Source organism: Ovis aries, chromosome 6 (genome assembly GCF_016772045.2).
Source record: "Ovis aries strain OAR_USU_Benz2616 breed Rambouillet chromosome 6, ARS-UI_Ramb_v3.0, whole genome shotgun sequence".
NCBI lineage: Eukaryota > Metazoa > Chordata > Mammalia > Artiodactyla > Bovidae > Ovis > Ovis aries.
Window position 1 is genome coordinate 19,660,115 of NC_056059.1, and position 15,740 is coordinate 19,675,854.

General features: G+C 41.1%; 1 non-coding gene across 1 annotated transcript; it reads right to left on the minus strand.

The window, feature by feature from the left end:
- Positions 1–5,703: 5,703 nt before the first annotated feature.
- LOC114115454 (small Cajal body-specific RNA 18) lies at positions 5,704–5,781 on the minus strand. Its single transcript, XR_003589794.1, has one exon. It is a non-coding gene; the product is annotated as a small Cajal body-specific RNA 18 (non-coding RNA).
- Positions 5,782–15,740: the final 9,959 nt, after the last annotated feature.

Below are 15,740 nucleotides of genomic sequence, written 5' to 3' on the forward strand. Positions count from 1 at the left end.
AAAGCATCTAGGTTGAATCATGGAGAGACAAAAGGATGGAAAATACACAAAAGAGTATGAGTGACATCAGGGACAGGTGAAAAAGTCTAAAATATATGGAACTGTAAACCCAGAATGAGAGAGAGAGAAAGCAGGACAGAGAGAATGGGACAGAATAAAGGTATGCAGAGATAATGACTGAGAATTTTCCAAAATTCCTGAAAAATATCAAGCCAGAGTTAAAAAGCATCATGAGCCCCAAGTAGGATGTTATAAAGAAAACCATATCTAGATGATACTGGTAAGATCAGAGATAAAAATCTTAAAGCAGTTAAAGATACAAAAAGTTTATTGGCTATTCTTACGTCCTTTCCTAGGGTGGGGCAAAGAGCAGAGTTTTGTGTGGGGGTCTGTACAGAACATGGGCATTGAACTTGGCTTTGCTTTACTCTGTGTTTCTGTCCATTCATTGCCAGTTATACTTCGGGGACACCGAAGCAGCATTCCTGTTTCAGAATCCTTACAGCATTTTCTTATGACCGTGGATATTCACTTGGAACTTAAATCTGCTCTGCACTGTGTATATAACTAGGTCTGAGCACTTGTGATGGCTTGGGTAAGTGCATGCTCAGTTGCTAAGTCATAGTCGACTCTTTGTGACCCCAAGGACTGTAGCCCATCAGGCTGCTCTGACCATGGGATTTTCCAGGCAAGATACTGGAGTGGGTTAACATTTCCTTCTCCATATGATGAGGTAGATCCCATTATGATGCCCAATTTTAGGTAAGCAAACCAGGGCTTGGAAAAGTTGTCATGTGGCTCAGGTCAGAGGGCTAGTAAGAAGTAAAGCCTGATTTCATGACTCTTGCTCCCCTCACCTATGTTAGCCAGTGGAAAGTGTAAACTTCTGATGGGAGATTACAACCCAACTTTCCATTCTCTCTCATACCGCCTATCCTCTACTTGCTCAGATAATACTAACAACCCTCCCAATAATGACTGGCTTTCTTGAGCACATACATTATACCAGCACTCATTTACTTCTCACATCCTTCTTGTAAGGTAGGTAGTAGTATTCTCCCATTTTACATATTAAAACACTGAGGCACAAAGAGGTTAAGTATCTTGCAAGGTCCACAGCTGTTCAGTGGTGAAGCTGGAGTCCAAAACTAGGCAGTTTGGGACTTCCCTGGTGGTACAGAGGTTAAGAATCTGCTGGCCAAAGCAGGTGCCACCGGTTCAATTCCTGGTCCAAGAAGGTCCCACGTGCCGTGGAGCACCTAAGCCCATCCGCCACAGCTACTGAGCCCGAGTGCGGCAACTGCTGAAGCCCATGTGCCTGGAGCCTGTGCTCTGCAACAAGAGAAGCCGCTGCAGTGAGACGCCCGTGCACCACAATGAAGAGTAGCTCCCAGTCCCCACAACTAGGGGAAGTCCATGCAAAGCAATGAAGACCCAGCACAACCAAAATAAATAAATGAATAAGGAAAAAAACAAAACCAACCAGGCAGTTTGGCTTCAGAGCCTGATTCTGCCCATCGTGTTCTCTGCTCTTCGTGCATGCGTGCTCAGTCCTGTCTGACTCTTTGTGACCCCACAGGCTGTAGCCCACCAAACTCCTCTGTTTGGGATTTCTCAAGCAAGAATACTGGAGTGAGTTGGCATTTCCCCCTCCAGGGGATCTTCCTGACCCAGGGATCAAAATTGAGTCTCTTGCATCTCCTGCTTGACAGGTGAATTCTTTACCACTGGGTCACCTGGAAAGCCTTACTGTTATTCATTAACAGAAGTAGAGGGAAAGAGAGTGAACTGTGTCCACCAGGACAAGGTTGGAAGCATCGTAATTGTGGCTGTTAAAACAGCACACACCTTGGCTATGAATGACCTTGTTTGTAGAGACATCAAGAAAAGGCAAATGATCTCACAGGAAACTTCAAGCTAAGCCATTAGGCTTTGGGGCATTCTTCAGAACCTATGCGATCATGTGTGTTTTCTCCACAAGGTGAATTTTTAACTCATGTCTTTACCACAGTTATTTTTATCACATATATTTCATTCTCCTATTTCTGTATCTCCCCAAGTTCATTTTACTTTTACCTATCCCTTAGGTAGGGGCTTCCCAGGTGGCACAATGGTAAAGAACCTGCCTATTAATGCAGGAAATGCAAGAGACATGGGTTCGATCCCTGGGTTGGGGAGATCCCCTGAAACAGGAAATGGCAGCCCGTTTCAGTATTCTTGCCTGGAAATCCTATGGATAGAGGAGCCTGACAGAGTACAGTCCACAGGGTCACAAAGAGTTGGACATAACTGAGTGACTGAGTACACACATCCCTTAGGTAAAAGATAAATGAACTGACTTCACAGCAGAAATAGTCCTTTGCTGGATCCCGAATAAGTTGAAGCTGGACAAGAATGCTAAGACTCCCAGCTCTTGTTTAGCAAACTTTAGAAGGAGAAAATCACCATGACAAGAATAGGCCTACTGCTCAGGGAAGATGGTAAATGTTAACAGACGCCAGGAGGAGACAAAGCTAGTCAATAGCTGCTGTTCTTCAAGGAAAATGAAGCATGTTCATATTGAAAAGAGTAGGGCAAATGTAAAGTGAGTCATAAATTTTACAACGCACTCTCTATGAAGGAATTAAATTACAAATTATGATGGTATGATTTCCTCCAAGGCCATATATATCTAATCCAATACTGTAATTAACATTGAGTTTTAAATGTCGCTAGTCTCAGAAGAGCGAACCCACAAGTCTTGGGAGGAAGTATTTCAGAGAGGTTGTCATTAGCAAATACTCTCTTGCTGTCAATGGAGTCAGACATGTGGGATTTCTAGAACAGGAAGGCTGCACTCGAGGTCTTAGGGCTCATTTGGTTGCAAGGAACACAACCTCACTCTGGCTACTTCAGGTTAAAAAGATTTATTATACAGAAGCTCCTCACAGAATTCAAGACAGGAAGGACAGTCGAGCCCCGTCGGGAATTAGACTTGGAAACTGAAAAGGCTTTGGGGCTATGCAGCTGTTCTGGGGCTGCACGTTCTCTTGCCCGCATTTTTCTGTTTCCCCTGCCTTGTCCAGCCTCTCCCTGCAGACTGGCTGTCTGTGTGAGCGCCACACACACACGGCTGTTAATAGCTGTCACAGCCTCTCATTCCCCAGGACCTTGAAGCCCTCATCACCACGAAGCACATGACCTCCCGGCCTGTGTCTCTCAGTTCAGATTCTCAAGAGAAAAATAATCAGACTATTCTGGTTCATGGATCACCTAATTAAGAAAGGTTGGGTTTATTTGGTATAAACATAGGAAAGATAGGCTCAGAGCTCTAGTCGGCCAAGGGATAAAGGGGTTCTTCAAGAAGAGAACTGGGAAGAAATCTCAAAATGTGTCCCTAATCACTACGATCTGGACCTAGGGTTTCAGTGTCCTGGAACCCTCTCAGTGTCTTAAACAATTACCAAGGACAAGTTCAAATATTGGGGCAAGCTTTCGAGGGGAAAAAGCAATTAAAATGGAAAAAATAGTATATAAATATATGTAAATTATTCCCCACCAAATGAGATTTAAGCTCATGAATTACTCTCCATCAATGAAACGAATGAGGTGGTTGGATGGTATCACCGACTCGATGGACATGAGTTTGAGCAAGCTTTGGGAGTTGGTGATGGACAGGGAAGCCTGGCGTGCTGCAGTCCATGGGGTCACAAGGAGTCAGGCATGACGGAGCAACTGAACTGAACTGAACTGAATGAAGCGAAATTCTAAAACTGAAATAAAAACTTTTAGTGACACATTTGATCATTAACTGGATTTTTAGGACAAATACCAATGGAGTTGTGTACCTAAGATCAACATAATGTGATACATTAGGCAGACAATATCCAATATCCTTGTATATGCAATAAATACTGATCAATACATGATTTTAAAGCAAAACGCTTTATTGTGCTATAACTTGACTAAAACAATATAAACATTTCAAAAGCGTCATCAGAGAGCAACATTTTTCATTTTTTCTCTGATACCTTCGCCTAACCCTATTGGAGTTCACTTTTAAACCAGAGCAGGGCCTGGATCAAGAAGTTCCTAGAAAGACAGCTTCTGTTGCCACTGTCATCCCCAAAAGGATCAAAGCCAGAGCCCCACCCAGATTTGGAGGCCAGACAGAGGGGACTTCATGGAATGTAACCAACTGGCTTGACTTCAAATTCCCAGGGCCATTGTTTCAGGATTAGAATTTATCTCTGGTAGTGGAATAGTTTAATACCGAAATATTCTCATTTTTGAATACTGAGTTTTTTAATAGTCTATTTTCAACTAAACATTTAAAATATTAATTTAACATGTAACTGCTGCTGCTGCTGCTAAGTCGCTTCAGTCGTGTCCGACTCTGTGCAACCCCATAGACGGCAGCCCACCAGGCTCCCCTGTCCCTGGGATTCTCCAGGCAAGAACACTGGAGTGGGTTGCCATTTCCTTCTCCAATGCATGAAAGTGAAAAGTGAAAGTGAAGTTGCTCAGTCATGTCCAACTTAGCGACCCCATGGACTGCAGCCCACCAGGCTCCTCCGTCCATGGGATTTTCCAGGCAAGAGTACTGGAGTGGGGTGCCATTGCCTTCTCCATAACACGCAACACTAAATATTAAAATGTTTATATTCAGTTTAAAAAAATAGTGGTAAATCCTATTCAAGCAAAAAAATCATTTGATTATAGAGTTGTCAGTATTCTTTAGAAGATTTTGAAACTTGGCTTTTTTATTTTAGTTTTGCAGGTATAATTAAAATAAAATCCTTTTTTATCCATTACTTTGATTTTGCATTCTGTTTGAAGCATGTATGATTTTTTTTTATATCCAGTTTCCATGTCACTTTGTCACTGTAGTGTTATTTTGTTTGAATCCTTTTACATTAAACTTTAGTGTATTGAGTGGTAGTCATTTTCAGCCAAAATTAAAAAACAAAAGTTTCAGAGTGTTCTAACACTTGAGGCTATCTTATTTTAAGTCCAACTTCAGTTTCAAATGAAGGACAAACAGCATTTTTCCAGAGGGGAAAGAAAATATATCTGTAATTGATTGGCCATTGGCACTCGGCATACACTGTTTATTCCTTGGCCTTTATTTGCAGAGAGGGAAGTGAAGTTGGACAACTAAGTAGAATTTTTCAGTTTCTTTTCTAGAAATAAAACAACAGTACTGGTAAGTCTGTACTCTTCCTGGTTCTCAGATGAAGAACTTGAGACTTTGAGAGGTTAAGTAGCTCTCACACAGGGTCACATAGCTAGTAAGTGACAGAGTCCGGTTGCTAATTCAAGTGTGTCTGATTCCGAAATCTATGCTCGGTAGCACCTTGTGGCCTCATGATTCCACAATTGTAGATCTGCAGGTATTCCCAGGCCAGAGAACATGTATGTTTGAGTCAGTTACAGCCCACTTCAGTGTAAAAGCTCCATGTTAAGTGTTATGTGTATGTAGAAGCAGGCTGGGGCCGTAGGAAGCTGATTATTTCAGTCCATCATTACAAAATTGCACACGCTGTAACCTTATGACAATGTACTTTCTCTTGTAAAAGAGAAAATAGCTGATAATATAATGGCAATAGAGGCCTGTGCAGTAAACTCTCATTAGGTTTGAATTATTATAGCTAGAGGTAGACCCACAGATGTGCTGTAATTACATGAAAGGAGCACCATAAAGGCTGTTTCTCTTTTTTCCCCCACTCTCAATTCATTTTCAGAACATACCCCAACACCTGGTTCCCAGAACTCAGCCTGCACATTGCCAACCCAGGACTCACAGTTACAGAAGCAGAGGCCTCCTACCCTCCTTCATCTCTAGTTTAACCTGCTGTTCCTAACCCTCCACCTTGGTCCTCTGGCCCCACTTCTCCAGACACATTTTCATAAGCCTCACAGGCTACCTGGCAATGTGGCAAATACTGCAGGTTCATCTGGGAGCTGCACTGGGGACCCAGCGGCACCTCTACATCCCAGTGTCCTTACCCCCAGCCAGCTGGGCCCAGGCTCCTTTGGACCTGATGTCCTAGACCTCCCTCTGGTTTGCGCATTTTAGGCTATTCTATTCTCAGTGTTCCAAGATTAATGGTTATTACAGTTTGTAAAAGGAGCATTGTTTTTTGTGGGGGGATTCTGGAGATCATCTTACTAGGAAAAGGTCTCAAAGCCATTTATACTCTACTTGACTGGGTAAAGACTGAGAGCTCAGAAGGTGTCACAGCATCTTCTGTAAGTTGAGGTAAAGAGTCATGGATGGGACTAGTTAAAATCAGGACATTCCTTTGGCCTCTCAACCAAAATGTAGCATTTAAGTGACCACTGAAGTGGTGTATCAGACCCAGGAGGCTGCTGCCAGGAAATGCCTTATCCAAGCACCACCTGCAAAGGAGTCTGAGCTGTAGACCCAGGTTTTTCCTCCTGATCTCCCCTCAGAACTTCCTTTAGGTTCTGTTACAGGCTTCCTTTTAAGAGAAAGAGCCATGCATGTCTGCTTTTGTTAGATGATAAAAAGTAGCTGTAACTGTGACAAAGACATGATGTAGAAGCTGCAATGGAAATACTTTAGTTATTTTCTTTCAGTGATGAGAAAAAGAAGTATTTTAAGGTAATAATCTAAAATTTTATATTTGTGATTTTAAGTAGTGAGGATCACTAAATTAATACAATTAAAGATAGAATTATGCTTATTTCATCTATATCCCTACAAGTTTATATGCACAAAAGTGAAAGTGAAGGTCACTAGGTTGTGTCGACTCTTTCCAACCCCATGGACTGTAGCCTGCCAGGCTCTTCTGTCCTTGGTTACTGGAGTGGGTAGCTGTTCCCTTCTCCAAGGGATCTGCCCAACCCAGGGATCAAACCCAGGTCTTCCACATTGCGGGCAGATTCTTTACCATCTGAGCCACCAGGGAAGCCCAAGAATACTGGAGTGAGTAGGCTATTCCTTCTCCAGCGATTCTTCCTGACCCAGGAATTGAACTGGTGTCTCTGGCATTGCAGACGGATTCTTTACCAGCTGAGCTACCAGGGAAGCCCTTACATGCACAAGTGGGGCAAAAAAATCAGGAAAAGGAATATCTCATGGAAAAATGTGTATCCCATCATTTGTTATTAAATGATTGCTTTTTGATTCTCTCCGTCTGTTCAAACGTTTGCTTCTATTTCTCAGTAAATCTTAGGTAGGGAATCATACGATGACAAATAATTATTATGACAGCCATATGTAAATGAGTTGGAGAATGAAGATCTGGAAAGGCGGACACTGTCGTTACAAAAGAGTACAAGGAGTTGAAAAAGAAGTGAGGTTTTCAAGAACTTTAACCGAGAAAACCTCAACAAGTCTTGATGATGGACCAGGCATAGAGGATGGCATTATAAATAATGAAGTGAATGGGATCCTGAATTTGAGGACTGTTCTTCGGGTAGGATCACAGTAGTGGCAATGTTAAGACTGGCCTGGATCTAATTGTCTTCATCCTGATTCTTCACCCTGAATCCATCTAATTAAAGATTGCAGATGAGGACAGGGAAGGCAGCTTTCATGATGCAGTAGTTTGTCATTTTCTCCAGGTGGCAAAACCAACTTCTGTTCAATTCCTGCACCTTCACTTAAGGGAGAGAAGAAGCCTAAGATGTGAGAGCTCTGAGGAGAAATGGGAGGAAAATAATGGATTCCCTGGCAAGCCTTGTCCCCAGGAATCCTGCATAAGCACATGCCAAAGGTTATAACCCTTCTCGTAGGCTGACAGTTGTTAAATTTGATATTAAGGTCAATTAGATTGTACGAAGATAAAGGTCCTTTCTTGCAGAAACTCCACTGAGCCCTTAAGCTCATGTTGCCTAATGTTTCAGCCTTTCTTCCTCATCCTGGTCTATCTGGTATATATAGACCAGATATGATCTACCTGGTATAAATATCTCCTGACTTAGCCCAAGCTACTGGGAACAATTCTTCATTCCCACTCTGTTACTTAGGAAAAAACTGTGGGTAGGAAGTAAATCCCAGTAGACACACTAGACGACTCCCCTCCAAACTCATGCTAGTGAGACTCATATTGTTTGGGAGACATACAAGCACTCACAGATACTTTGGAAAGAAGGAGAATTTGATGTTAAAATTCAAAATTAGCTAACTGCTCAAATACTCCAAGGGATGGCTTATATGTATATTGGTGAAAGAATGCCTAGATATAAGTTGTGAGCTAATGAGTTAGGATACTATTTAAAACATTATGGCTCTCAGTTTTCTCCAAATTAATACAGCAGATATTCAGAAATGCAATTTTAAAAAGATTAGATGAGTTGCGCTGTAGTTTTGAAAGTATTGTCCATACATGATAAAATAAGTTATTAAAGCAGCACAATACAATACACAATTAAAATAAGACACGGTTCTCCTTTCCTGCCCCTTTGGTCCTACTCCCCAGAACTAACTATATCAGTCATGAACGCCTTCTCAGAAAGCAACAGGAACCCCTAACAATGGTGGCTGCTATTGATTTACATGAAATTCAGTGGTGGGTGGTATTGGGTTTGGTTCTGTAGTTTGCGACCTAATCAAGAAGCCACGCTTGAGTCACAGTGTACCAGAAACGCCGCGCCCTGTTGTCACAAAGAGGCTAATACAGCTCTAGGCAGCGCGTTCTCAACTGAAAGACTGCTATGCAGGAGGCAATGGAGTAGAAGCAAAAAGAGCTTTCTTCTCATGCACATCCTCATTTTCTGAGGAGGGACGTCCTCCCAGAAGCCTGAAGCAGACTTCCTCTCATCTCTCATTCCCAAACAAGAACTGGCTCCTATCCCTAGGCCCACCGTGGGAGCAGAGGATGAGACCCATGACGGATTTAGGTCCATTGTAACTCCTGCCCTGGGTTGGCACATGGCTGCCTCAACAAAATCAGTGTTCTGTTGGCAAGACAGAACGGCAATGGCTATTGGGCAGACCACCAGTGACGACCACAATAAAAATGATTGACTGGGTTTTAATATCTGCCCAGAAACTTTGTATGTTATGTATTTAAGTAAATACACTGTAAGCACTGTGTAATGTATCATTATATGGGTATGCCATATACATGGTCACATACATGTTTATATGTGTACATACAAAACTATCCACACATGATACTTGCCTGAGCATCTTACATTTTTAGATAAATGAAGTACTCCATGCATAGTGCTTTGCATACAACCAGCACATAGCTGGCTTTCCTGTGGCTCAGATGGTAAAGAATCTGCCCTCAGTGCAGGAGACACGGGTTTGATCCTTGGGTCGGGAAGATATCCTGGAGAAGGAAATGGCAACCCACTCCAGTATTCTTGCCTGGAGAATCCTGTGGACAGGAGAGCCTAGTGGGTCACAGTCCATAGGGTTGCAAAGAGTCAAACATGACTGAAGCGACTTAGCACGCATACACACACTTTTAAAAGAGAATGTGGATCACTTTCTGCTGCTGCTGCTGCTAAGTCACTTCAGTCGTGTCCGACTCTGTGCGACCCCATAGACAGCAGCCCACCAGGCTCCCCCGTCCCTGGGATTCTCCAGGCAAGAACACTGGAGTGGGTTGCCATTTCCTTCTCCAATGCATGAAAGTGAAAAGTGAAAGTGAAGCCGCTCAGTCGTGTCCGACTCTTCGCGACCCCATGAACTGCAGCCCACCAGGCTCCTCCGTCCATGGGATTTTCTAGGCAAGAGTACTGGAGTGGGGTGCCATTGCCTTCTCCGGGATCATTTTCTAGCAAACGCTAAATTTTATTTTACTAGTACTTTAAAAAATTATGCCAGCCCTTTTATTTTGGACTGTTGAATATTCTTGACGATATTAGCTGCATAGCTCCTTTTAAGAGAGATAAGAATTACTGTGGTCAGCAATAAATTCCATTTAAACATAGTGAAATAATTTTGTGAATAACTGCTAGGTGACTGAATGTTTACTTTCTGACGACTATCTAGCCACAAATATTTTCTAAGCATGTTAATATGCAGGCACAAGTAAGAAGTTAGATATTAAACATTTTTTGGTGTATTTGCATAAAATATTGTGTTAGCAAATGAATTTTGCATTAATGACAGGCTTTTTTTGCCTTTTCATACTGTTCATGCTGATGCTAAAGCTGAAACTTCAATACTTTGGCTACCTGATGCAAAGAACTGACTCATTGGAAAAGACCCTGATGCTGGGAAAGATTGAAGGTAGGAGGAGAAGGGAATGACAGATGATGAGATGGTTGGATGGCATCACTGACTCTATGGACATGAGTTACAGTAAGCTCCTGGAATTGGTGATGGACAGGGAAGCCTGGTGTGCTGCAGTCCATGGGGTCGCAAAGAGTCAGACATGACTGAACAACTGAACTGAACTGACAGGCTTTTTGCAAGAAAAAATAACTTCTCTACTATTTGCCTAATTTAAGCTGCACAGAGAACACGAGAGTTGTCTGAGGAATTCTTATTGGAAGAGAAAGCCATTATAGATAATTTGTGTGTGTGTAAGTCACTTCAGTCATGCCTGACTCTTTGAGATGCCATGGACTGTAGCCTGCCAGGCCCCTCTGTCCATGAGATTCTCCAGGCAAGAGTACTGGAGTGGGCAGCCGTTCCCATCTCCAGAGGATCATCTCAACCCAGTGCTTGAACTCATGTCTCCTGGCTCTCCTGCATTGGTAGGTGGGTTCTTTACCACTAGCGCTACCATAGATACTTTAAGCAAAAGCAAAACATTTTCTTCAAGTATTTGGCATAATTGGATGCAAATCTGTGGGAGAAAAGGGAGCAGAGGAGAGCAGTCTCCTCAGTTATCCCTGAACTAGTGTCCTGACCAAGAGTCTCAGCTAGGTGAGTACTGTGATGAGTCTGGCTTCAAGTTGTCTTTCCGCTGACCTCTTACAGTCCTTAAGGCCAAGTTGTAAAATGGCTTGTATTTAAGGTAAAAACTATATCTTTCAATCCAAAATATATAAATAGCTCATGCAACTCAATATATATATATATATATATAAACTCAATCAAAAAATAGGCAGAAGACCTAAGTAGATATTTTTTCCAAAGAAGACTTACAGATAGATGCTTTTGAACTGGGTTGTTGGAGAAGACTCTTGAGAGTCCCTTGGACTGCAAGGAGATCCAACCAGTCCATTCTGAAGGAGATCAGCCCTGGGATTTCTTTGGAAGGAATGATGCTAAAGCTGAAACTCCAGTACTTTGGACACCTCATGTGAAGAGTTGACTCATTGGAAAAGACTCTGATGAACTCTGGGAGTTGGTGATGGACAGGGAGGCCTGGCGTGCTGCGATTCATGGGGTCGCAAAGAGTCGGACAAGACTGAGCGACTGAACAAAACTGAACAGGCACATGAAAAGATGCTCAACACCAATAATTATTAGAGAAATAAACATCAAAACTACAATGAGGTACCACCTCATACCAATCAGAGTGAGCTATTAACAAAAAACCCCCAAAACCACAAATAACAAATGTTGAAGAGGATATGGAGGAAAAGGAACTATTGTACTCTGTTGGTGGGTGGGCATATAAATTGGTGTATCCACCATGGAAAAACAGTAGGGAGTTTCTTTCAAAAACCCAAAATCGAACTACCTTAGGACCCACACTTCCACTTCTGAGTACGTATGCAGAAAAAAATGAAAACACTAATTCAAAAAGATACATGTACCCCAGTGTTCACAGCAGCATGGTTTACAATAGCCAAGCTACGGAAGCAAACCAATTAATTGCCCACCAACAGATGAACTGATAAAGACGATGTGGTAGATACACATATACAGTGGAATATCGCTCAGTCACTAAAAAGAATGAAACTCTGCCATTTGCAGCAACATAGAGGGACTCTGATATGCTTAGTGCGGGAAGTTAGAAGAAGACAAATACTGTATGATACCACTAATACGTAGAATCAAAAAAATACTACAAACGAATGTATATGGGATGTGCATGGACTCACGGACATGGAAGACAAACCAGCAGTTACCACTGGGGAGAGGAGTAATTTAGGGAAATAGAATTAAAAGATACAAGCTACTCTGTACAAAACAGACAAGCAACAAGGCTATATTGAATAGGACAAGCAATTATAGCTATTGTAACAACTTTTAATGGAGTATAATCACTAAAACACTAAATCATTATACTGTACACCTAAAATTAATATAATATAGTAAATCAACTATAATTTTAAAAAATCTTTAGCCATGTTGGCATTTTAACACACCACACACACAGAAAAACTGTATCTTGTAGTCTCCCTTTCTCCTTGTTTCTCATCATGTGTCCTAAAATAGATTGCTAAATATGAAAATATGATTACACATAAGTTATTTAATGGCTAAGACATCATGTTCTTTTACTTACAAAGCAAGTGGGCTGAATTGAAAAACGGCTAAAATCTCCTCCAGGTCTAAAATTCCAAATGAAAATCAGTGATTCGAGAAGTTATTGGGCATCAGAATAAACTGGAGCCCTTATAAAAATACAGGTTCCTGGATTCAACCTTCGGACTTTCTGATTTATTCGTTCATCAGATGATTATGGTAGGCCATAATGTATGTAATGCATTCCATCCTGGGTACACAGTGATGAATGTAACAGATATAGTCCCACCTTGCTCCAGCCTCTACAGGAGAACTGAGATTGAGGCCAGTAATCTGTGTTTTACAAATGCTCCGCAGGCAATTCTGACAACTGGACAGTTTAGAAGAACAATGTTTCAGACCAAATGCAAACAAGAGACATTTCTGGGGGATTGTTCTAATTCTATTTGGGATGAACTCAGATTTACACTCTTGAAAGACTTCTATATGAAAAAATCTTTAGCTTCTCCAAAGTGTGTGTGTGTATCTTAAATCGAAACATAAATGTTAATGAGAAGAAAACACACACCAGTTGTAGTTACAGAATGCTAGTATGGGTGAGATTTTAGCAAATTAACATTGCTAATTCATACACTAACCACAGACACCTGCACAACTTTAAAAAATAATATTTGATTTGAAATATTGAGAGTTAAAATTCGGATGCTTATGCAAATTAATGAATTATTCATTTTGAATTCCATTACTGACTTTGATTTGATCTTTGAAGAACTTTAAAGCCTTACCTACTTTAATGTCCAACAGTTTGATATTTGCTTAACTGTTTGACTTAATGACCAATGAATGTTGAGATATACAATTTATACTTGCTCTGATCATATGACTTTATTTTCCTTTAAATAATGCCAGACTTAGAATTTACCAAAAATGAAATTAATGAAAGAATCCCTGTTTCTGTGCCACTAAATTATAAAACAATTTGACCTAACTCCAGGAAGTTAGGTAATTCTAGGAGGCCATAAGGATAAATGTTAACAAAACAGCAATGAATAGTCAAACGTTAATTGTTTCATTTTTAAGTTAGACTCTATTACAAGTTTTTTTCCCCCATCAACATCTACATTCCAATATGGCCATTAAAAAAGAAAAAGATACCATTTGGAGCAGTCCATGTCTACTCATCGTAGTCTTTTGTACCAATCAGGGTTCCAGCAGGTGGTTCAAATGAAGAGGTTTTACTGCAGGGGTCACAAGCAGGTGAAGGCTGGGGGAAGGGAATAAGGAAGGCACGTGAGAAGACGGTTCAGTTCAGTTGCTCAGTTGTGCCCGACTCTTTGCGACCCCATAGACTGATTGCCTGGAGAATCCCAGGGACAGCGGAGCCTGGTGGGCTGCCGTCTATGGGGTTGCACAGAGTTGGACACGACTGAAGCGACTTAGCAGCAGACTGCAGCACTCCAGGCTTTCTTGTTCATCACTAACTCCTGGAGCTTACTCAAAACTCATGTCCATAGAGTTGGTGATGCCATCCAACCATCTCATCGTCTGTCATCCCCTTCTCCTCCTGCCCTCAATCTTTCCTAGCATCAGGGTCTTTTCCAGTGAGTCAGTTCTTCTCATCAGGTGGCCAAAGTACTGGAGTTTCAGCTTCAGCATCAGCCCTTCCAATGAATATTCAGGACTGATTTTCTTTAGGATGGACTTTTGGATCTCCTTGCTGTCCAAGGGACTCTCAAGAGTCTTCTCAAACACCACAGTTCAAAAGCATCAATTCTTCAGTGCTTAGCTTTTTTAATAGTCCAACTTTCATATCCAAGAAGGTGTTTAGTGTGGAGGAAATAAGGAAAACCCCCAGACTCTTTAAGAAGACAGTTTATAGTGGGCGTTTACAACTCTGCGGCATGCTTCATGCATAGACAATTTACTTTGTGAATCCAGGACTGTCTTCAAATCTAAATTCTGTTTTTGGTTTCAAACAACTTTTTATTTTCTGTTTTTACTAAACTCTACCTGCAAGAATCACATGTTTTTGTTCTGCCTCCTCTTCACATTAGTTATTATATTATTAGTAGTAAATTGTAATCAAAGAGCCAAATCAAATGCAAAAAAATATTTTGGATTAACTGTAAATTGCTCCTTTAATTTAGGAAGGATAATCCAGAATTTTATTTTGGTGATTAAAATAATAGGATTAAATCATAATTCAGCTTATGCGTACATTCCCTCTTATTATGGGGAGTTGGCCGCGTGGTTACAGAACCTCCGTCACTTGCGTGGGTGTGGACCTGAGTCAACACTCACACAAAAGCTTGTTTCCTTGAATGCCTGGGTAATTGAAAATGCCAAGACACATTTTATAAATTCAACAAGGAAAAGAGTAATCATCGTTAATGTTGCTGAAAACCTGGAGGAAAAATTGGCTTTGATAGGCTGCAAGATGAAACGACAGCAGCTCAAATGTCATTGCCTAGAGGAGGACAACCAGAGTTAGGCTAGCTGCCACTCATGTGACTTCACAAAAGGTTACCCAGAAGGGATGGCACCCACTGCAGGAAGCAGAAATGTCATTGTCAGGACCTGACGTTCTTGGAGTGCAGCATATAAAAAACCAAAGGCAATTTGATCCAGAATTTGATAGACTGCACACCATATAAAATGATCCATACATCCGGAAAGCAAGAATACCTTTCCCAAGAAAACACTTGCAAAAGAGCACGGGAACACTAGTATCAAAAAGAAAGATGCTAGTTACTAGTTTTAAAGGCAAATTTTCCAAATTCTTTTTCTCATGCGTAAAAGCCACCAAAGGTAAAAGGCAGAGGGTGGACAATAGGAAAGTCCATTCAATTCCATTTTTTTTGCAAGTTTAAAATTTAAGGTAGATTTTGGCCATATGTATATTTACATTATTTTCAAGTAACCTCAGCAGACTTTTTTTTCACAATTATTTCATTGTGAAATAATTACATTGTGAAAAGTTTTAGGCTAGATTCTGTTTGCAGCAAATATATTTCCCATTTTTTAAAACAAATACTTCCATCCTTCACTCCATTCCGAGAACTCAATGGCTTCTCACTGCCAATAAGACTATCACATGATAATGTATTTAGGAATTAGTTTATGATTTGGTTCTCTTTACCCAAATAGATTCAATAGGTTCTCTTTACTACAAGTAGATTCAAGGGTTTAGATCTGATAGATAGAGTGCCTGAAGAACTATGGATGGAGGTTCGTGACATTATACAGGAGGTGGTGATCAAAACCATCCCCAAGGAAAAGAAATATAAAAAGGCAAAATAGTTGACTGAGGAGGCCTTACAAATAGCTGAGAAAAGAGAAGCGAAAGGCAAAAGAGAAAAGGAAAGATATATCCATCTGAATGCTGAGTTCCAAAGAATAGCAAAGAGAG